Source organism: Arachis stenosperma, chromosome 1, assembly GCF_014773155.1.
Source record: "Arachis stenosperma cultivar V10309 chromosome 1, arast.V10309.gnm1.PFL2, whole genome shotgun sequence".
Taxonomy (NCBI): Eukaryota; Viridiplantae; Streptophyta; class Magnoliopsida; order Fabales; family Fabaceae; genus Arachis; species Arachis stenosperma.
The window spans coordinates 31,340,482-31,364,144 of record NC_080377.1 but is presented as its reverse complement, the minus strand read 5'-3'; the positions used below and the strand labels follow the sequence as shown (position 1 = coordinate 31,364,144).

Here is a 23,663-nt window from a genome sequence, read left to right as displayed (position 1 = left end):
TTGTCCTTGAAACTGGTCTAATTATTTGATGTGGTGACAATACTTTTTATTTTCTGAATGTATGCTTGAACAGTGCATATGTCTTTTGAATTTGTTGTTCATGAATGTTAAAATTGTTGGCTCTAGAAAGACTGATAGAAAAGGAGAAATGTTATTGAGGATCTGAAAAATCGTAAAAATGATTCTTGAAGCAAGAAAAAACAGCAAATTCAAAAAAAAAGAGAAGAGAAAGAAAAAGCAAGTAGAAAAATCCAATAGCCCTTTAAACCAAAAAGCAAGGGTAATAAAAAGGATCCAAGGCTTTGAGCATCAGTAGATAGGAGGGCCTACAGGAATAATATCCTGGCCTAAGAACCTAAACCAAGCTATCCCTAACCATGTGCTTGTGACGTGAAGGTGTCAAGTGAAAACTTGAGACTGAGCGGTTAAAGTCATGATCCAAGGCAAAAAGAGTGTGCTTAAGAACCCTGGACACCTCTAATTGGGGACTCTAGCAAAGCTGAGTCACAATCTGAAAAGGTTCACCCAGTTATGTGTCTGTGGCATGTATGTATCCGGTGGTAATACTGGAAAATAGAGTGCTTTGGGCCACAGCCAAGACTCATAAAGTAGCTGTGTTCAAGAATCAACAGACTTAACTAGGAGAATCAATAACACTAACCGGATTCTGAGTTCCTATAGAAGTCAATCATTCTGAATTTCAAAGGATAAAGTGAGATGCCAAAACTGTTCAGAGGCAAAAAGCTACATGTCCCGCTCATCTAATTAGAGCTAAGTTTCATTGATATTTTGGAGCCCATAGTATATTCTCTTCTTTTTATCCTATTTGATTTTTAGTTGCTTGGGGACAAGCAACAATTTAAGTTTGGTGTTGTGATGAGCGGATAATTTATACGCTTTTTGGCATTGTTTTTAGTATGTTTTTAGTATGTTTTAGTTAGTTTTTATTATATTTTTATTAGTTTTTATTTAAAATTCACTTTTCTGGACTTTACTATCAGTTTGTGTGTTTTTCTGTGATTTCAGGTATTTTCTGGCTGAAATTGAGGGACCTGAGCAAAAATCTGATTCAGAGGCTGAAAAAGGACTACAGATGCTGTTGGATTCTGACCTCCCTGCATTCGAAGTGGATTTTTTGGAGGTACAGAAGCCCAATTGCCGCGCTCTCAATTGCGCTGGAAATTATACATCCTGGGCTTTCCAGCAATATATAATAGTCTATACTTTGCCCGAGATTTGATGGCCCAAACCGGTGTTCCAAATCAGCTCAAGAATTCCCGGCGTTTAACGCCGGAACTGGCACAAAAGCTGGAGTTAAACGCCCAAACTGGCACAAAAGCTAGCGTTTAACTCCAAGAAAAGTCTCTACACATGAAAGCTTCAATGCTCAGCTCAAGCACACACCAAGTGGGCCCGAAAGTAGATTTTTACGTCATTTACTCATTTTTGTAAACCCTAAGCTACTAGTTCTCTATAAATAGGACCTTTTGCTATTGTATTTTTATCTTTGATCAGTCCTATGCTATCTTAGATCATATCTTGGTACTTCTGGTTCCCTCTCTGGGGCCGAAGCCAATGATCACCATTATCACTTATGTATTTTCAACGATGGAGTTTCTACACACCACAGATTAAGATGTGGAGCTCTGCTGTACCTCGAGTATTAATGCAATTACTACTAATTTCCATTCAATTCAACTTATTCTTGTTCTAAGATATTCATTCGCACCCAAGAACATGATGAATGTGATGATTATATGACGCTCATCATCATTCTCACTTATGAACGTGTGCCTGACAACCACTTCTGTTCTACATGCAAACAAGGCTTGAATGTATATCTCTTGGATTCCTTAATCAGAATCTTCGTGGTATAAGCTAAAATCCATTGGCGGCCATTCTTGAGAATCCGGAAGGTCTAAACTTTGTCTGTGGTATTCTGAGTAGGATTCAAGGATTGAATGACTGTGACAAGCTTCAAACTCGCAATTGTGGGGCGTTAGTGACAGACGCAAAAGAATCACTGGATTCTATTCCGACATGAACGAGAACCGACAAATGAATAGCCGTGCTGTGACAGAGCGCGTTGAACATTTTCACTGAGAGGACGAGACTGTAGCCATTGACAACGGTGATGCCCAACATACAGCTTGCCATGGAAAGGAGTAAGAAGGATTGGATGAAGACAGTAGGAAAGCAGAGAGATGGAAGGGACAAAGCATCTCTATACGCTTATCTAAAATTCTCACCAATGAATTATATAAGTATCTCTATCTTTATTTTTTGTTTTGTTTATCTTTTAATCATTAATCCTCCATAACCATTTGAATCCGCCTGACTGAGATTTACAAGATGACCATAGCTTGCTTCATACTAACAATCTCCGTAGGATCGACCCTTACTCGCGTAAGGTTTATTACTTGGACGACCCAGTGCACTTGATGGTTAGTTGTGCGAAGTTGTGATAAAGAGTTGAGATTGCAATTGAGCATACCATGTTGATGGCGCCATTGATGATCACAATTTCGTGCACCATCCACCATTATTAAAGCCTTGTTGGGGCTTTTGTTGATCCTTCCATGAGAAATTTGGATGATTTCTCCATGAGGGATTATAGGTGTTTCCATAGGCTTCACCCATGTAATTCACCTCTCCCATTGAAGGGTTCTCAGGATCATAAGCTTCTTCTTCAGAATATGCCTCTTTAGTACTGTTGGATGCATTTTGTAATCCATTCAAACTCTGAGAAATCATGTTGACTTGCTGAGTCAACATTTTGTTCTGAGCCAATATGGTATTCAGAGAATCAATTTCAAGAACTCCCTTCCTCTGAGGCGTCCCATTACTCACAGGATTCCTCTCAAAGGTGTACATGAATTGGTTATTTGCAACTATGTCAATGAGTTCTTGAGCTTCTGCAGGCATTTTCTTTAGGTGAATGGATCTACCTGCAGAATGGTCCAGTGTCATCTTAGAGAACTCAGATAGACCATCATAGAATATATCCAAAATGGTCTACTCTGAAAGCATGTTAGAAGGACACTTTTTGGTCAACTACTTGTATCTTTCCCAAGCTTCATAGAGGGATTCACCATCTTTTTGCTTGAAGGTCTGAACATCCACTCTAAGCTTGCTCAGCTTTTGAGGAGGAAAGAACTTGGCCAAGAAGACCGTGACCAGCTTATCCCAAGAGTCCAGTGTATCTTTAGGTTGTGAGCCCAACCATGTTCTAGCCCTGTCTCTTACAGCAAAAGGGAAAAGTATGAGCTTGTAGATTTCAGGATCTACTCCATTAGTCTTAACAGTATCACAGATCTGCAAGAACTTAGTTAAAAACTAATAGGGATCTTCTGATGGAAGTCCATGAAACTTGCAGTTCTGTTGCATTAGAGCAACTAGTTGAGGCTTCAGCTCAAAATTGTTTACTTCAATGGTAGGGTTTGAGATGCTTCTTCCATAAAAATTGGAAGTATGTGTAGTATAATACCAAGCATCCTCCTTGCATTATTGTTGTTGTTATTATTTTTGGCTGCCATCTCCTCTTCTTTTTCGAAAATTTCTGTAAGGTTTTCTCTGGATTGTTGTATTTTAGCTTCTCTTAGTTTCTTCTTCAGAGTCCTTTCAGGTTCAGGATCTGTTTCAACAAGAATGTTCTTGTCCTTACTCCTGCTCATATGAAAAAGAAGGGAACAGAAAATAATAATAGGGATCCTCTTTACCATAGTAGAGAGATTCCTTTATGTGAGTAGAAGAAGAAAAGACTAGAAGAAGGATGAGAAAAATTCAAACACAGAGGAGAAGAGAGGGTTCAAATTTTTAGATGAAGAGAAGAGTTAGTAAATGAATAAATAAATAGAAGGAGGTGAGAGAGAGGAGTTTTCGAAAATTGTTTTTGAAAAATAGTTAGTGATTTTCGAAAATTAAGAGAAGAAATAAAATTAAAATTAAAATTTGAAACAATTAGTTAATTAAAAGAATTTTGAAAGAGAGTAAGGTGGTTTTCGAAAGATGAGAGAGAAAAGTAGTTAGGTGGTTTTGAAAAAAGATAAGAAATAGTAAAACAAACAAAAAGTCCTCAGTTAGTTGAAAAATATTTGAAAATCAATTTTAAAAAGATATGATTGAAAAAAGATAAGATTTTGAAATTTATTTTGAAAAAGATTTTAAAAAAGAATTTTAGAAAGATTTGATTTTTAAAATTAAAATTGATTACTTGACTAACAAGAAACTAAAAGATATGATTCTAGAATTTAAAGATTGAACCTTTCTTAACAAGAAAGTAACAAACTTCAAATTTTTGAATTAATCACATTAATTGTTACTAAAGTTTTGAAAATTTTGAAATGAAATTAAGAAAAGATTTTAAAATTACTTTTTAAAATTTTCAAAAAATAATAAGAAAAATGAAAAAGATTTGATTTTTGAAAAAGATTTTGAAAAGATAGGATTTTTAAAATTGAAATCTTGACTTGACTAACAAGAAACAACTTATTTTAAAAATTTTTGACTAAGTCAACCCAAAGATTTCGAAAATTATGAGTAAAATAAGAAAAAGATATTTTTTATTTTTGAATTTTTAATGAGGAGAGAGAAAAACACAAAAATGACTCAAAACATAAAAATTTTGGATTAAAATACATAATGAATGCAAGAACACTATGAATGTCAAGATGAACACCAAGAACACTTTGAAGATCAAGATGAACATCAAGACTTATTTTTGAAAAATTTTCAAGAAAAAAAACATGCAAGACACCAAACTTAGAAATTTTTCATGCTTAGACACTATGAATGCAAAAATGCATATGAAAAATAACAAAAGACACAAAACAAGAACATATGAAGATCAAACAAGAAGACTTACCAAGAACAACTTGAAGATCATGAAGAACACCATGCATGAATTTTTCGAAAAAATGAAAACACGTAATTGACACCAAACTTAAAAATTAACACTAGACTCAAACAAAAAACACAAAATATTTTTGGTTTTTATGATTTTATTAATTTTTTGGGTTTTTTTCGAAAATTTCTTTTTGAAAAAAAAACGAAAATAAATAAAAAATTTTCAAAGATTTTTGAAAACATTTTGAAAAGAAAATAAGAAGAAAATTACCTAATCTGAGCAACAAGATAAACCGTCAGTTGTCTAAACTCAAACAATCCCCGGCAACGGCGCCAAAAACTTAGTGCATGAAATTGTGATCTCAATGGCGCCAGCAACTTGGTACGCACAATTGTAATATCACTCTTTTTCACAACTTCGCACAAATAACCAGCAAGTGCACTGTGTCGTCCAAGTAATAAACCTTATGTAGAACCTATGCACAATTACTCAAGAGGGGGGTGAATTGAGTAAATCAACAACAATGAATCTTTTTGCGAAAGTTAAAGACAATATACAAAAGTGTTATTGTACTAGTATTTTTCCAAGAGCTTAACTCAATTGCTAAGCATTTATAAGGAGCTTTTACTTTCCAATAGACACCAACTCAAATAAATTGATCAAGCTTTTCACCAATCGGACTTAAGCCACTCCTTAAGTACTTACGAAGCTACTTTTCGATCACAATTTATTTGCTCAAAAGTAAAAGACAATAATATTGAAAAGATGAGTTTGGAGAGATGCAAACGCTATTTAGAGTGGTTCGGCACAATCCTTGTCCTACGTCCACTTTCTTTCTCAATCGCAATTGAGAAGTTCCACTATTGCCAAGCTTCAAGGTGCTCGCGCAAAACCTTTTACAATCCGAGTCCTTAGTTTCTAACACCTCACGGTATATGATTACCACTCGTATACTAACCCACTCCACTTAGAGATACCTTCTCTAAGATTTGCCTTGAGTATTTAGTATACCTCTTTGGTATCCTCACCGACTATAGTGTTTATAACTCTTGACTCAACCTTGGAGATCACACTCCAATTTACAAAGTGTATAAGAAAAACAATTCTCAGAGAAGTGTTGAGATGAAATGAGTACTCTCTAGAAGAGTGTATGATTACAAGTTTAGCACTATTGAACCAATTGATATTGCTCTCTCAAATTGTGTATTATATCACTTTAAAAAATGTGTAGAATGAAAGAATATGAACAAGATGGTTTTCTAATACTCAAAAGTATGAAATAAGGCTTCAATCCATCCATTTATAGATTCCCCAAACCTTAGAAACGTTGGGGAATTAATGGGATGGAGCCTTTATGTCAAAACTAGCCGTTTTTTATGTTTTTGAATTATTTGCATCGATGCATAACACTTTGCATCGATGCAAATGTGTCTTTGACGCTGAAATTTGAATTTTCAGCTTGTTTGCATCGATGCAAACATCTTTGCATCGATGCAACAAGTCGTTGCATGTTTTGCATCGATGCAAGATGAGTGTGCATCGATGCAAACCTTAAAGAATGGCTTAAAATCACTTCAAAATGCTTAGGATTGATCTCAAACTTGTTGGAGTCAATTCCTATGCTTTTGTACCTTTGAAAACAAGTTTTTAAACCATTTGGCTAGCATCGATTTGCAAGATGTGCATCAAAACATTTTGTGAGTGTGTGTTGAGAGATTTAGCAATTGGTTCTTAACAAGAAGTTACCTAAGTCCTAAGACACTATACTTGTCTTCAAATGTTGTGGACTTGAGTTTCTTGTTGTTGTTGTGTTGCTTTCAACTCTTCATTCCTCAACGTTGAATGTCGGTTGATCTTTCAACATCCTTGTTCATTCAAGTTGTTTGATGGTTTGTCTTTCATGTCGTTTGTTGGTTTGTCATTCATCAAAACATACGAATACAAACTTTGCATACAAGCAACATGTTTTACAATTTCCCCCTTTTTGATAATGACAAACCAATTTTGAGGATATGCATTTATAAATGGTTTTGAAAGCATCAATAATGCACTTTGTTTTATAGAAAGCTTTAGAGAAGACTTCAAAAAAAAAATTCGCAGAAGTTCCCCCTAAATATGTGCATTTGTTCCCTTAAAGGGCGTTTATCAAAGAAAACGATTTAGATATCAAAGTTTTTGCTTAGCGGAAATCTTTTTGAAATCATTGTTTCGCAAACTTATTTCTTCTTTTCAAATCCTCAAAAAAGTTCAAAACTTCAAATATTCTCAAACTTTTCTTCAAATATCCTCAAAACTTTTCTTCCCCCTTTTGACATTATCAAAAAGAAAGGAGTTTGAAATGTGTCATAGAAGCATGCATAAAACAATGAATTTTTTTTTTAAGTTCAAATTCTCTATTAATCTCAAGGATGAGATATTCCCCCTTTCAAAAAGAATTTGATTTCCTCTTTTTATATTTAACAAGCATGCATAATTCCCCCTAATGAAGTGAAATATATCAAGGCATGCACATTAACTTAAAATAGGGGTACCAAGCCTATTTTGAGTTTTTCACCAAATAAGCATACAAGCATTAATCATTAAACAGATATCAAAGTATTTAAACCATAATAGAAATTCTTAGCTTACTAGGAGTTAGTTTAACAATTCATATAATCAAATAAAGTGGGGTTTTGTTGCTCAAAAATGCCAAATTCACGTGTTTTTGTGTAATTTGGTCGAGTTTGCATCGATGCAATAGGCTTTGCATCGATGCACATAGCACGTCGTGTGCTTTGCATCGATGCAGAGCTTGGTTGCATCGATGCAACATACATCATTTTGCCCAAAATCACCAAATTTTCATCCTTTGGTGGTTCTTTCTTCAATCCTTTGAGTTTCATCATGTATATACTCACTTAAACCATGATAAACTTCAATTTGTTGATCCTCCATTGTTTATAATCTTCAAATTCTTCAATCTACCTCAAGATTAATCACTCATTCATCAACTCATAAACCTACAAAACAATGGCTAATTGGATATCTCCAATGCTTAAGTTAGTAAGAGATACAAAAATAGCAATATAAATACAATGAATTCAAACAAATCATATTAAATTAGAATCCAAGATACCAAGTTCATTTCGGATGTTAAAAAAACTTTCTTTACATAAAGGTTTAGTGAAGATGTCCGCTAGTTGTTTACTAGTTTCGACAAATTCAATAACCACATCACCCTTTTCAACATGGTCTCTTATGAAGTGATGTCTAATCTCAATATGCTTGGTTCTTGAATGTTGAACCGGATTCTTGGTTAAATTTATTGCACTAGTATTATCACATTTGATAGGAATGTGATCAAGCATGAGTCCATAGTCCATAAGTTGTTGTTTCATCCATAAAATTTGGGCGCAACAACTACCGGCGGCTACATACTCGGCTTCGGCGGTAGACAAGGCTACACTTACTTGTTTCTTACTATGCCATGAAACAAGAGAGTTTCCTAGCAAGTGACAAGTGCCGCTAGTGCTTTTCCTATCCAATTTGCAACCGGCAAAATCGGAATCGGAATAACCAATCAAATCACAAGTGGATCCTTTCGAATACCACAATCCAACATTTAATGTTCCTATGAGATACTTCATAATTCTTTTTACCGCACTTAAGTGAGATTCCTTAGGATTAGCTTGGTATCTCGCACACATGCATACACTAAACATGATATCTGGCCTACTTGCCGTTAGATAAAGTAATGATCCTATCATGCCTCTATACTTCTTTACATCTATGCTTTTACCTTGTTCATCTTTGTCAAGGTAGCAAGTAGTGCTCATTGGTGTGTCCATTGCCTTAGCATTGTCCATTCCAAATCTTTTGAGCAGTTCCTTGCAATATTTGGTTTAGCTAACGAAAGTTCCTTCTTTTCCTTGTTTGATTTGCAGACCAAGGAAGAAGTTGAGTTCGCCCATCATGGACATTTCAAATTCACTTTGCATGAGGTTTGAGAAAAACTTGCAAAGTGATTAGTTAGTTGAACCAAATATTATGTCATCGACATAAACTTGTATCAAAAGAATATTTTTGTTTTCAATCAAGATAAATAAAGTTGTATCAACCTTCCCTCTTCTAAAACCCTTTTCTATTAAAAATTTGCTCAAACGTTCATACCAAGCTCTTGGAGCTTGTTTAAGACCATAAAGAGCTTTCTTGAGTTTAAAAACATGATTAGGATTTTCATAATCCTCAAAACCGGGAGGTTGTTCAACATATACTTCTTCTTTAATGAAACCATTAAGAAAGGCACTTTTAACATCCATTTGATAAAGTTTGAAGTTATAAGAGGATGCAAAAGCAAGTAACATTCTAATTGCTTCTAATCTAGCTACGGGAGCATAAGTTTCGTCATAATCAATGCCTTCCTCTTGATTATAACCTTTAGCTACTAATCTAGCTTTGTTTCTAACAATTGTACCATTTTCATCGAGTTTATTTCTGAAAACCCATTTTGTTCCTACAATTGTTTGATTACTTGGTTTAGGCACCAATTCCCAAACGTCATTTCGTTTGAATTGGTTAAGCTCCTCTTGCATTGCCATAGCCCAATGTTCATCATCAATTGCGGACTCAATGGTAGATGGTTCAATTTGAGAAACAAAAGCACTATATGCAAATAAATTTCTAAAAGTGGATCGAGTTGTTACCCCTTTCGAAACATCACCAATGACGTTGTCTAGAGGATGATCCTTTGAAGTACGCCAATCCTTTGGAAGTGCATTTGATGGTTCAATTTCTTCAACTTGAACACTATCCTTTGTTGAGCTTGTAGAGGCTTCATTTAAATCTTTTTCTTTGTCTTCACCATTCAAATTTAGTGAATCAAAGTTTTCTACATTTTCATCAAAATCTTTTCTAGCATAATAATGGTTAGTTTCATCAAAAGCGACATGAATACTCTCTTCCATAGTCATGATGCGTTTATTATATACTCTAAAAGCTTTGCTAGTTAAAGAGTAGCCTAAGAAGATTCCTTCATCAGCCTTAGCATCAAATTTGCCTAAGTTATCTTTTCCATTATTTAGAATAAAGCATTTACAACCAAAGACGTGAAGGTGGGAAATGTTTGGTTTTCTTCCTTTGTACAATTCGTACGGTGTTTTCTTAAGAATAGGTCGAATGATAATCCTATTCATAACATAACACGCGGTACTAACCGCATCCGCCCAAAAGTACTTAGGAATATTAGCCTCATTGAGCATAGTTCTCGCCATTTCTTCTAAATGACGATTTTTCCTTTCAACCACACCATTTTGTTGTGGTGTTCTAGGAGAGGAAAAATTATGCTCAATGCCATTTTCTTCACAAAAAGTTTCAAAAAGATTGTTTTCAAATTCTCCACCATGATCACTTATAATAGATGATATATGCAAATTCTTTTCATTTTGAATAACTTTGGCTAATCTTTTGAATGCTCGAAATGCATCACTCTTGTTTGCTAGGAACAAGGTCCATGTAAATCGAGAGTAATCATCAACAATAACTAAAGCATAGTAATTGCCACCAAAGCTCATAGTCCTAGAAGGACCAAATAAATCCATGTGCAAAAGTTGTAATGGCCTTGTTGTTGAAACAATGTTTTGGATTTAAAAGAGGCCTTTACTTGTTTTCCCTTTTGACATGCGTCGCAAAGGACGTCTTTTTCAAAACGTAGCTTTGGTAAGCCAATTACTAACTCTTTAGAGACCAACTTGTTAAGATGGTCCATGTTAGCATGAGCTACTCTACGATGCCATAACCAAGTTTCATCATTTTTACTAACAAGGCATTTCACATCATTTGAGGAAACTTCATTTAGATTAATCATGTATACATTGTCAACACGGTGTCCAATTAGCACAATTTCATTAGTGTCTTGCCTTTTTATCAAACAACATTTTGAATCAAAGGTGACTAAGTTTCCTTTGTCACAAAGTTGGCTAACACTAATGAGATTATGTTTGAGACCTTTGACAAGTATAACATTATCTATGGAGGTAGAAGGATTTTTACCAACTTTTCCAACGCCGATTACTTTGCCGGTGTTGTTGTCTCCATAGATCACGTTTCCTCCGTTTGTAGGCTCTATTGCGGTGAACTTTGATTCATCGCCGGTCATGTGTTTGGAGCATCCACTATCAACATACCAATTTGTATCCTTAGCTCCAACACGTACCTACAAAATAATTAAAATTTGGATTTAGGTACCCAAGTGAATTTGGGTCCTTGATGGTTAGTATGAGCATAATGCCCATAAGGTGCCCATCTCGTATCTTGACTACGAAAGTTTATATGTTTAATCTTAGTAAAGCATACGGGTGCTATATGACCTACTTTATTACAATAATGGCATATGACATTTGGATTATGCATCCTATGCATGTTTCTAAATGGTTGCCTAGGTTGTTTCCTAAATGCAACATCTTTTGATCTATATGCATTGTGATTATAATTTCTAAATGAAGCATGTTGAGGAGGATGCTTAAAGGCTTCATTCCTTTTAGGCATGCTTGCCTTTTAGGCTTGCGGTTGCCTAATAGGAGTTTTAGCATTTTTAAATTTTCCTCTTTCAAAACCTAAACCTTCCTTATTATGAACATGCTTTTGGTTTTTCAACATTTTATCTAAGTTCTTTGAAGATTCATTGAACTTAGCTAAAGTGTTCTTAAGATTTGTAATTTCACTTTCATGCATTTTACAAGATTTGTATGGATCACTACTTGTGCTACATTTATCTTTTCCAAGATTAATATTCTCATTTTTCAACATCTCGTTTTGTTTTAAAAGATCCATATTCTTTTTCTTTAGGAGAGAATAATCTTGGGTAAGTTTTGTGTACACCTCAAGTAAGGCATCATACTCATCTTGTAAATTAAAAAAAGTGGAGTTGTCATCACTAACCTTTTCTTCGCTTGCCATTAAGCAAAGATTTGCAACCTCGTCGTCATCGGAGTCGGATTCATCCTCGTTCTCCCATGATATGTATGCTTTTTCCTTCTTCTTAAATTTCTTGTTTTTGTCCTCCTTTTGAAGTTTTGGACAATTGGGTTTGATGTGTCCAACTTCTCCACACTCATAGCATTTTGGTACCTTTGTTTTGCTCTTGAAGTTTTTCTTCATTGCAAACTTATTGAATCTTTTTAATAAGAGTGCAAATTCTTCATCTCCTTCTTCTTCATTATTATCACTCTCTTCTTGCAGTGATGTTGTTTTAAGGGCGAGACTTTTCTTCTTGCTTTCTTCGCCTTTTTGTCTATTTAGCAAGTCATTTCATAGGTGAGAAGATTACCTTGTAGTTGATCAAATGTAAGTTGATCATAGAGCCTTCCTTCCACAATGGCGTTCACTTTGGAGTTCCATTTTGGTGTAAGGCTTGTAAGCACCTTGGTCACAATTTGTTTATCATTGTACTTTGTGCCAAGCATGCTTAGATTGTTGAAGATCTTGGAGAGTCTTTCAAGAGCTTCTTCAATGCTCTCTTCATCTTTCATTTTAAAATTTTCCCATTCATGAACCAACATAAATACCTTTGATTCTTTAACGTGGTCGGTTCCTTCGTAATTGAGCATACCATGTTGATGACGCCATTGATGATCACAATTTCGTGCACCATCCACCATTATTAAAGCCTTGTTGGGGCTTTTGTTGATCCTTCCATGAGAAATTTGGATGATTTCTCCATGAGGGATTATAGGTGTTTCCATAGGCTTCACCCATGTAATTCACCTCTCCCATTGAAGGGTTCTCAGGATCATAAGCTTCTTCTTCAGAATATGCCTCTTTAGTACTGTTGGATGCATTTTGTAATCCATTCAAACTCTGAGAAATCATGTTGACTTGCTGAGTCAACATTTTGTTCTGAGCCAATATGGTATTCAGAGAATCAATTTCAAGAACTCCCTTCCTCTGAGGCGTCCCATTACTCACAGGATTCCTCTCAAAGGTGTACATGAATTGGTTATTTGCAACTATGTCAATGAGTTCTTGAGCTTCTGCAGGCATTTTCTTTAGGTGAATGGATCTACCTGCAGAATGGTCCAGTGTCATCTTAGAGAACTCAGATAGACCATCATAGAATATATCCAAAATGGTCTACTCTGAAAGCATGTTAGAAGGACACTTTTTGGTCAACTACTTGTATCTTTCCCAAGCTTCATAGAGGGATTCACCATCTTTTTGCTTGAAGGTCTGAACATCCACTCTAAGCTTGCTCAGCTTTTGAGGAGGAAAGAACTTGGCCAAGAAGACCGTGACCAGCTTATCCCAAGAGTCCAGTGTATCTTTAGGTTGTGAGCCCAACCATGTTCTAGCCCTGTCTCTTACAGCAAAAGGGAAAAGTATGAGCTTGTAGATTTCAGGATCTACTCCATTAGTCTTAACAGTATCACAGATCTGCAAGAACTTAGTTAAAAACTAATAGGGATCTTCTGATGGAAGTCCATGAAACTTGCAGTTCTGTTGCATTAGAGCAACTAGTTGAGACTTCAGCTCAAAATTGTTTACTTCAATGGTAGGGTTTGAGATGCTTCTTCCATAAAAATTGGAAGTATGTGTAGTATAATACCAAGCATCCTCCTTGCATTATTGTTGTTGTTATTATTTTCGGCTGCCATCTCCTCTTCTTTTTCGAAAATTTCTGTAAGGTTTTCTCTGGATTGTTGTATTTTAGCTTCTCTTAGTTTCTTCTTCAGAGTCCTTTCAGGTTCAGGATCTGTTTCAACAAGAATGTTCTTGTCCTTACTCCTGCTCATATGAAAAAGAAGGGAACAGAAAATAATAATAGGGATCCTCTTTACCATAGTAGAGAGATTCCTTTATGTGAGTAGAAGAAGAAAAGACTAGAAGAAGGATGAGAAAAATTCGAACACAGAGGAGAAGAGAGGGTTCAAATTTTTAGATGAAGAGAAGAGTTAGTAAATGAATAAATAAATAGAAGGAGGTGAGAGAGAGGAGTTTTCGAAAATTGTTTTTGAAAAATAGTTAGTGATTTTCGAAAATTAAGAGAAGAAATAAAATTAAAATTAAAATTTGAAACAATTAGTTAATTAAAAGAATTTTGAAAGAGAGTAAGGTGGTTTTCGAAAGATGAGAGAGAAAAGTAGTTAGGTGGTTTTGAAAAAAGATAAGAAATAGTAAAACAAACAAAAAGTCCTCAGTTAGTTGAAAAATATTTGAAAATCAATTTTAAAAGGATATGATTGAAAAAAGATAAGATTTTGAAATTTATTTTGAAAAAGATTTTAAAAAAGAATTTTAGAAAGATTTGATTTTTAAAATTAAAATTGATTACTTGACTAACAAGAAACTAAAAGATATGATTCTAGAATTTAAAGATTGAACCTTTCTTAACAAGAAAGTAACAAACTTCAAATTTTTGAATTAATCACATTAATTGTTACTAAAGTTTTGAAAATTTTGAAATGAAATTAAGAAAAGATTTTAAAATTACTTTTTAAAATTTTCAAAAAATAATAAGAAAAATGAAAAAGATTTGATTTTTGAAAAAGATTTTGAAAAGATAGGATTTTTAAAATTGAAATCTTGACTTGACTAACAAGAAACAACTTATTTTAAAAATTTTTGACTAAGTCAACCCAAAAATTTCGAAAATTATGAGTAAAATAAGAAAAAGATATTTTTTATTTTTGAATTTTTAATGAGGAGAGAGAAAAACACAAAAATGACTCAAAACATAAAAATTTTGGATTAAAATACATAATGAATGCAAGAACACTATGAATGTCAAGATGAACACCAAGAACACTTTGAAGATCAAGATGAACATCAAGACTTATTTTTGAAAAATTTTCAAGAAAAGAAAAACATGCAAGACACCAAACTTAGAAATTTTTCATGCTTAGACACTATGAATGCAAAAATGCATATGAAAAATAACAAAAGACACAAAACAAGAACATATGAAGATCAAACAAGAAGACTTACCAAGAACAACTTGAAGATCATGAAGAACACCATGCATGAATTTTTCGAAAAAATGAAAACACGTAATTGACACCAAACTTAAAAATTAACACTAGACTCAAACAAAAAACACAAAATATTTTTGGTTTTTATGATTTTATTAATTTTTTGGGTTTTTTTCGAAAATTTCTTTTTGAAAAAAAAACGAAAATAAATAAAAAATTTTCAAAGATTTTTGAAAACATTTTGAAAAGAAAATAAGAAGAAAATTACCTAATCTGAGCAACAAGATAAACCGTCAGTTGTCTAAACTCAAACAATCCCCGGCAACGGCGCCAAAAACTTAGTGCATGAAATTGTGATCTCAATGGCGCCAGCAACTTGGTACGCACAATTGTAATATCACTCTTTTTCACAACTTCGCACAAATAACCAGCAAGTGCACTGTGTCGTCCAAGTAATAAACCTTATGTAGAACCTATGCACAATTACTCAAGAGGGGGGGTGAATTGAGTAAATCAACAACAATGAATCTTTTTGCGAAAGTTAAAGACAATATACAAAAGTGTTATTGCACTAGTATTTTTCCAAGAGCTTAACTCAATTGCTAAGCATTTATAAGGAGCTTTTACTTTCCAATAGACACCAACTCAAATAAATTGATCAAGCTTTTCACCAATCGGACTTAAGCCACTCCTTAAGTACTTACGAAGCTACTTTTCGATCACAATTTATTTGCTCAAAAGTAAAAGACAATAATATTGAAAAGATGAGTTTGGAGAGATGCAAACGCTATTTAGAGTGGTTCGGCACAATCCTTGTCCTACGTCCACTTTCTTTCTCAATCGCAATTGAGAAGTTCCACTATTGCCAAGCTTCAAGGTGCTCGCGCAAAACCTTTTACAATCCGAGTCCTTAGTTTCTAACACCTCACGGTATATGATTACCACTCGTATACTAACCCACTCCACTTAGAGATACCTTCTCTAAGATTTTCCTTGAGTATTTAGTATACCTCTTTGGTATCCTCACCGACTATAGTGTTTATAACTCTTGACTCAACCTTGGAGATCACACTCCAATTTACAAAGTGTATAAGAAAAACAATTCTCAGAGAAGTGTTGAGATGAAATGAGTACTCTCTAGAAGAGTGTATGATTACAAGTTTAGCACTATTGAACCAATTGATATTGCTCTCTCAAATTGTGTATTATATCACTTTAAAAAATGTGTAGAATGAAAGAATATGAACAAGATGGTTTTCTAATACTCAAAAGTATGAAATAAGGCTTCAATCCATCCATTTATAGATTCCCCAAACCTTAGAAACGTTGGGAATTAATGGGATGGAGCCTTTATGTCAAAACTAGCCGTTTTTTATGTTTTTGATTATTTGCATCGATGCATAACACTTTGCATCGATGCAAATGTGTCTTTGACGCTAAAATTTGAATTTTCAGCTTGTTTGCATCGATGCAAACATCTTTGCATCGATGCAACAAGTCGTTGCATGTTTTGCATCGATGCAAGATGAGTGTGCATCGATGCAAACCTTAAAGAATGGCTTAAAATCACTTCAAAATGCTTAGGATTGATCTCAAACTTGTTGGAGTCAATTCCTATGCTTTTGTACCTTTGAAAACAAGTTTTTAAACCATTTGGCTAGCATCGATTTGCAAGATGTGCATCAAAACATTTTGTGAGTGTGTGTTGAGAGATTTAGCAATTGGTTCTTAACAAGAAGTTACCTAAGTCCTAAGACACTATACTTGTCTTCAAATGTTGTGGACTTGAGTTTCTTGTTGTTGTTGTGTTGCTTTCAACTCTTCATTCCTCAACGTTGAATGTCGGTTGATCTTTCAACATCCTTGTTCATTCAAGTTGTTTGATGGTTTGTCTTTCATGTCGTTTGTTGGTTTGTCATTCATCAAAACCTACGAATACAAACTTTGCATACAAGCAACATGTTTTACACCTTACGTGAGTAAGGGTCGATCCCACGGAGATTATTGGTATGAAGCAAGCTATGGTCATCTTGTAAATCTCAGTAAGACGGATTCTAATGGTTATAATGGTTTTCGAATATTGGTGCACGAAATTGTGATCTCTTATAGTGGCATTCAACTTGGTGTGCGCATTTACTAACTCAGCACTTTCTTCACAACCTCGCACCACTAACCAGCAAGTGCACTGGGTCGTCCAAGTAATAAACCTTACGTGAGTAAGGGTCGATCCCACAGAGATTGTTGGTATGAAGCAAGCTATGGTCATCTTGTAAATCTCAGTCAGGCGGATAATAAATGGTTATGGTATTTTCGAATAATAATAATAAATAAACAGAAAATAAAGATAGAAGTACTTATGTAGATCATCGATGGGAATTTTAGATAGGCGTATGAAGGTGCTGTGCTCCTTCTGAATCTCTGCTTTCCTACTACCTTCATCCCATCCTTCTTACTCCTTTCCATGGCAAGCTATATGTAGGGCATCACCGTTGTCAATGGCTACATCCCATCCTCTCAGTGAAAAAGGTCCAAATGCTCTGTCACGGCACGGCTAATCATCTATCGGTTCTCGATCATGCTGGAATAGAATCCTTTGATTCTTTTGCGTTTGTCATCACGCCCATCAATCGCGAGTTTGAAGCTCGTCACAGTCATTCAATCCCGGAATCCTACTCGGAATACCACAGAAAAGGTTTAGACTTTCCGGATTCTCATGAATGCCGCCATCAATTCTAGCTTATACCACGAAGACTTTGATCTCATGGAATGGAAGGCTCGGTTGTCAGGCGAGGGCAACCATGCGTCATGCATCAGGAATCCAAGAGATACACACTCTAGCTTTCGCTTGTAGAACGGAAGTGGTTGTCAGGCACGCGTTCATAGGGACGGATAATGATGAGTGTCACAGATCATCACATCCATCAGGTTGAAGTACGAGTAGTATCTTAGAACAGAAATAAGATTGAATTTGAATAAAAGATAGTAGTAATTGCATTAAAACTCGAGGTACAGCAGAGCTCCACACCCTTAATCTATGGTGTGTAGAAACTCCACCGTTGAAAATACATAAGTGATGAAGGTTCAGGCATGGCCGAATGGCCAGCCCCCAAAACGTGATCAATAGTCTCCTAAGATGAATAATGGGATAAAACCGAGACCAAAGATGTAACGTGGTCAAAAGACACTGAATACAATAGTAAAATGTTCTATTTATACTAGACTAGCTACTAGGGTTTACAGAAGTAAGTAATTGATGCAGAAATCCACTTCCGGAGTCCACTTGGTGTGTGCTTGGGCTGAGCTCGAGCTTTATATGTGCAGAGGCTTCTTTTGGAGTTGAACGCCAAGTTGTAACGTGTTTTTGGCGTTCAACTCTGGTTCGTGACGTGTTTATGGCGTTTGACTCCAGAATGCAGCAAGGAACTGGTGTTGAGCGCCAGTTTCCGTCGTTTAATCACGAATAAAGTATGGCTTATTATATATTGCTAGAAAGCTCTGGATGTCTACTTTCCAATGCCATTGAGAGCGCGCCATTTGGAGTTTTGTAGCTCCAGAAAATTTATTTCGAGTGCAGGGAGGTCAGAATCCAACAGCATCAGTAGTCCTTTGTTAGCCTTCTATCAGAGTTTTGCTCAGGTCCTTCAATTTCAGCTAGAAATTACCTGAAAACCTAGAAAAACACACAAACTCATAGTAAAGTCCAGAAATGTGAATTTAGCATAAAAACTAATGAAAACATCCCTAAAAATAGCTAGATTATACTAAAAATTATCTAAAAACAATGCCAAAAAGCGTACAAATTATCCGCTCATCATAACACCAAACTTAAATTGTTGCTTGTCCCCAAGCAACTAAAAATCAATTAGGATAAAAAGAAGAGAATATACTATAAATTCCAGAATATCAATGAATATTAGTCCTAATTAGATGAGCAGGACTTCTAGCTTTTTGCCTCTGAATAGTTTTGGCATCTCACTTTTTCCTTTGAAGTTTAGAATGATTGGCATCTATAGGAACTTAGAATTTCAGTTAGTGTTATTGATTCTCCTAGTTAAGTACGTTGATTCTTGAACACAGCTACTTTTTTGAGTCTTGGCCGTGGCCCTAAGCACTTTGTTTTCCAATATTACCACCGGATACATAAATGCCACAGACACATGACTGGGTGAACCTTTTCAGATTGTGACTCAACTTTGCTAAAGTCCCCAGTTAGAGGTGTCCAGAGCTCTTAAGCACACTCTTTTGCTTTGGATCACGACTTTAACCACTCAGTCTCAAGCTTTTCACTTGGACCTGCATGCCACAAGCACATGGTTAGGGACAGCTTGATTTAGCCGCTTAGGCCTGGATTTTATTTCCTTGGGCCCTCCTATCCATTGATGCTCAAAGCCTTGGATCCTTTTTACCTTTGCCTTTTGGTTTTAAGGGCTATTGGCTTTTTCTGCTTGCTTTTTCTTTTTCTTTCTATATTTTTTGCCACTTTTTTTTCGCAAGCTTTTGCTATTCACTGCTTTTTCTTACTTCAAGAATCAATTTCATGATTTTTTAGATTATCAATAGCATTTCTCTTTGTTCATCATTCTTTCAAGAGCCAACAATTTTAACATTCATAAACAACAAGATCAAAATTTATGCACTGTTGAATCATTCATTCAGAAAACAAAAAGTATTGTCACCACATCAATATAATTAAACTAATTTCAAAGATAAATTTGAAACTCATTTACTTCTTGTTCTTTTGTATTAAAAACATTTTTCATTTAAGAGAGGTGAAGGATTCATGGAATTATTCATAGCCTTAAGACATAGTTACTAAATACTAATGATCATGTAGTAAAGACACAAAACATAGATAAACATATAGCATAAAAAAATCGAAAAACAGAGAAATAAGAACAAGTATTGAATCCACCTTAGTGAGGGCGGCACTTTTTTGAAGGACCAATGGTTCTTTTTGAGCTCCTTTATGTCTCTTCCTTGCCTTTGTTGCTTGATCCCTAGTGATTTTGGTGCTCATATCCTTAGTTGCTCCCAATAATTGTGTGGAGGAAAATGTATCCCCTGAGGTATCTCAGGGATCTCTTGATTTGCAGTCAAATACTCTACTACTGAGCTATGGACCCTTGAGATGAATCTCTCCATCTCCCATGACTCAGAGGTGGAAGCTTTTGTCTTCTCTTTTCTCTCTTTTTTTTTTTTTTTGAGGTTTCTCTGGCCTTAGGTGCCATCAATGGTTATGGAAAAATAAAAAAGCTATGCTTTTACCACACCAAACTTAGAATGTTGCTCACCCTCGAGCAAAAGAAGAAAGAATGGAAGAAGAAGAAGAAGATATGGAGGAGAGGGAGAGATAGGTATGTTTCGGCCATATGGGTGGGATTGGTGGGAAAGAGATGATGGATGTGAGTGGTGAAGAGGTAATGGGGAAGAGAGTTATTGGATTGTGTGAAAAAGAGAGAAGGTGAGTTGAGGTAGGTAGGGATCCTGTGGGGTCCACAGATCCTGAGATGATCCTGTGGGGTCCACAGATCCTGAGGTGTCAAGGATTTAACATCCCTGCACTAATTGGGCACGTAAAATGCCCTCGGCATGCAATCCTGGCGTTCAACGCCAGATTGATGCTTGTTTCTGGCGTTGAACGCCAACTTCATGCTTGTTTTGGGCGTTCAACTCCTATTTGCAGCATGTTCCTGGCGTTAAACGCCAGATTGATGCTTGTTTCTGGCGTTCAGCGCCAGCTCTCCTCAGGGTGTATTCCTGGCATTTAAACGCCAGGATGTTGCTTGTTTCTGGCGTTCAACACCAGATTCATGCTCTTTTCTGCTGTTGAACGCCAGTCAGATGCTCCTTATTGGCGTTTAAACGCCAATAAGCCCTTCCTCTAGGGTGTGCTGTTTCTTCTGCTGTTTTTTATTTTGTTTTTAATTTTTGTATTTGTTTTGTGACTCCACATGATCATGAACCTAAGAAAACATAAAAGAACAATAAAATAAAAATAAAATTAGTTAAATAAAAAAAATTGGGTTGCCTCCCAATAAGTGCTCCTTTAATGTCACTAGCTTGACAGTGGGCTCTCATGGAGCCTCAAAGGTGATCAGGTCAATGTTGTAGACTCCCAACACCAAACTTAGAGTTTGAATGTGGGGATTCAACACCAAATTTAGAGTTTGGCTTTGGCCTCCCAACACCAAACTTAGAGTTTGATTGTAAGGGCTCTGTTTAACTCTGTATTGAGAGAAGCTTTTCATGCTTCCTCTCCATTGTTAAAGAAGAACACCCTTGGGTCTTAAACACAAGGTAGTCCCCATTCAATTGAAGGACTAATTATCCTCTATTAACATCTATCACAGCTCCTGATGTGGCTAGGAAAGGTCTTCCAAGGATGATGCATTCATCCTCCTCCTTCCTAGTGTCTAAGATTATGAAATCAGTAGGGATGTAAAGGCCTTCAACCTTTACCAACACGTCCTCTACCAATCCATAAGCTTGTCTTACTGACTTGTCTGCCATTTGTAATGAAAATATAGCAGGCTATACCTCAATGATCCCCAGCTTCTCCATTACAGAGAGTGGCATAAGATTTATGCCTGACCCTAGGTCACACAGAGCCTTTTCAAAGTTCATGGTGCCTATGGTGCAGGGTATTAAGAATTTGCTAGGATCTTGTCTCTTTTGAGGTAAAATTTGCTGAACCCATGTATCTAGTTCACTAATGAGCAAGGGAGGTTCACCTTCCCAAGTCTCATTACCAAATAACTTGGCATTCAGCTTTATGATGGCTCCTAGATATTGAGCAACTTGCTCTCCAGTTACATTTTTATCCTCTTCAGAGGAAGAATAGTTCTCAGAGCTCATGAATGGCAGAAGGAGGTTTAGTGGAATCTCTACGGTCTCTATATGAGCCTCATATTCCTTTGGGTCCTCAATAGGGAATACCTTCTTGCTTGAGAGACGTCCCATGAGGTCTTCCTCATTGGGATTCACGTCCTCTCCTTCCTCTCTAGGTTTGGCCATGTTGATTATATCAATGGCCTTGCACTCTCTTTTTGGATTCTCTTCAGTATTACTTGGGAGAGTACTAGGAGGAGTTTCAGTGACTTTCTTACTTAGCTGGCCCACTTGTGCCTCCAGATTTCTGATGGAGGACCTTGTTTCACTCATGAAACTTAAAGTGGCCTTGGACAGATCAGAGACTATATTTGCTAAGTTAGAGGTATTTTGCTTAGAATTCTCTGTCTGTTGCTGAGAAGATGATGGAAAAGGCTTGCTATTGCTTAGCCTGTTTCTTCCACCATCATTAAAGCCTTGTTGAGGCTTTTGTTGATCCATCCATGAGAAATTTGGTTGATTTCTCCATGATGAATTATAGGTGTTTCCATAAGGTTCACTGATAAACCCATTTGTAGGGTTTATCTTGTATTGATTTTTGGGGATTTTATCATCTTTTACCCACATTTATTCAATGAAATAGTGTGGTTTTGTATATTCTCCTTTAATTGTGCTTAAGAGTGAAAACATGCTTTTTGGGTCTTAAAATAGCTAAATATAATTTACCTTGATTCCATTAGATGCCTTGATATGTTTGTTAAGTGATTTCAGATTTAGGAGGCAAAGATTGGATCAAGGGAATGAAGAAAAAGCATTTAAAGTTGGAGAACTCATGAAGAAATGATGGAACCAAAAAGCTGTCAAGCCTGACCTCTTCGCACTTAATTGACCATAACTTGAGCTACAAAGGTCCAAATGATGCGGTTCCATTTGGGTTGGAAAGCTAACATCCTGGGCTTCGAAACGATATAAGATTTGCCATAGTTGCATCGCGCATAGGGGCACGCACGCGCACATTACGCAGACGCGCCGATGGTGGCACATGACCCACTTAATGCAACTCGTGGCCAGCGATTTTAGAAGCCTTGTGGGCCCAATCCAACTCATTTCTGATGCTATTTAAGCCAAGGATTGAAGGGGAATCAACATACTTTTGATCATTAGTCATAGTTTAGTTTTAGAAGTAGTTTTAAAGAGAGAAGCTCTCACTTCTCTCTAGGATTAGGAATTAGGGTTAGATTAGGATCTTATAGTTCTAGGTTTAATTCAAGTCTCCTTCTACTTCTACCTCCAATTGGTGATTGCTACACTTTGGTTCTTCTTTCTATCCCTATTCTCTTGTTGTAATTTCTCTTATTTTGTTTCTAGGTTTTGTAATTGAGATACTCTTGTTCTCTTTATTTTCTTTTAATAATGCAATTTGAGGTAATTCATGATAATTGTGATTTCCTTGATTGTTGTTGTTAATTCTTTGTATTCAATTGTTGTTATAATTCATTCTTGTTGTTTGCACCTTCCAAGTGTTTGATGAAATGCTTGGAAGGATGTTAGAGTAGGATTTTATGTTCTTGGCTTGAGAAGGTAACTTAGGATTTCTTGAGTTACTAGTGTCCAAGTGAGTAATAGTTGATAGCCATTGACTCTAGCCTTTATTAATCCAATTAGTGAAAAGTTAGGATTTATGGACTTGGATTGATATAGCTCACTTGACTTTCCTTTGTTATTTGATTAAAGGATGACTAAGTGGGATTAATCCTTGCAACTACCATACTTGTGGCTATTGATAATGATGAAGATTTCTTGACAACCAAACCTTGCCAAGACCATTTTGTTAATAGAATTTCATTACCATTTACTATTCATTTTTCTCATTCAAAACCCCAAAATAAATAAATCCATAACCAATAACAAGAACACTACCCTGCAAGTCCTTTGAGAGACGACCCGATGTTCAAATACTTCGGTTTATAGATTTTAGGGATTTGTACTTGTGACAAACAAATTTTTGTATGAAAGGATTATTGTTGGTTTAGAGACTATACTTTACA

At 35.7% G+C, this 23,663-nt stretch overlaps 2 non-coding genes across 2 annotated transcripts; both read left to right on the top strand.

The window, feature by feature from the left end:
• Positions 1–3,024: 3,024 nt before the first annotated feature.
• LOC130955102 (small nucleolar RNA R71) lies at positions 3,025–3,132 on the top strand. The gene has a single exon (XR_009076596.1). It is a non-coding gene; the product is annotated as a small nucleolar RNA R71 (small nucleolar RNA).
• A 9,829-nt stretch (positions 3,133–12,961) lies between these two features.
• On the top strand, positions 12,962–13,069 carry LOC130955096 (small nucleolar RNA R71). Its single transcript, XR_009076594.1, has one exon. It is a non-coding gene; the product is annotated as a small nucleolar RNA R71 (small nucleolar RNA).
• Positions 13,070–23,663: the final 10,594 nt, after the last annotated feature.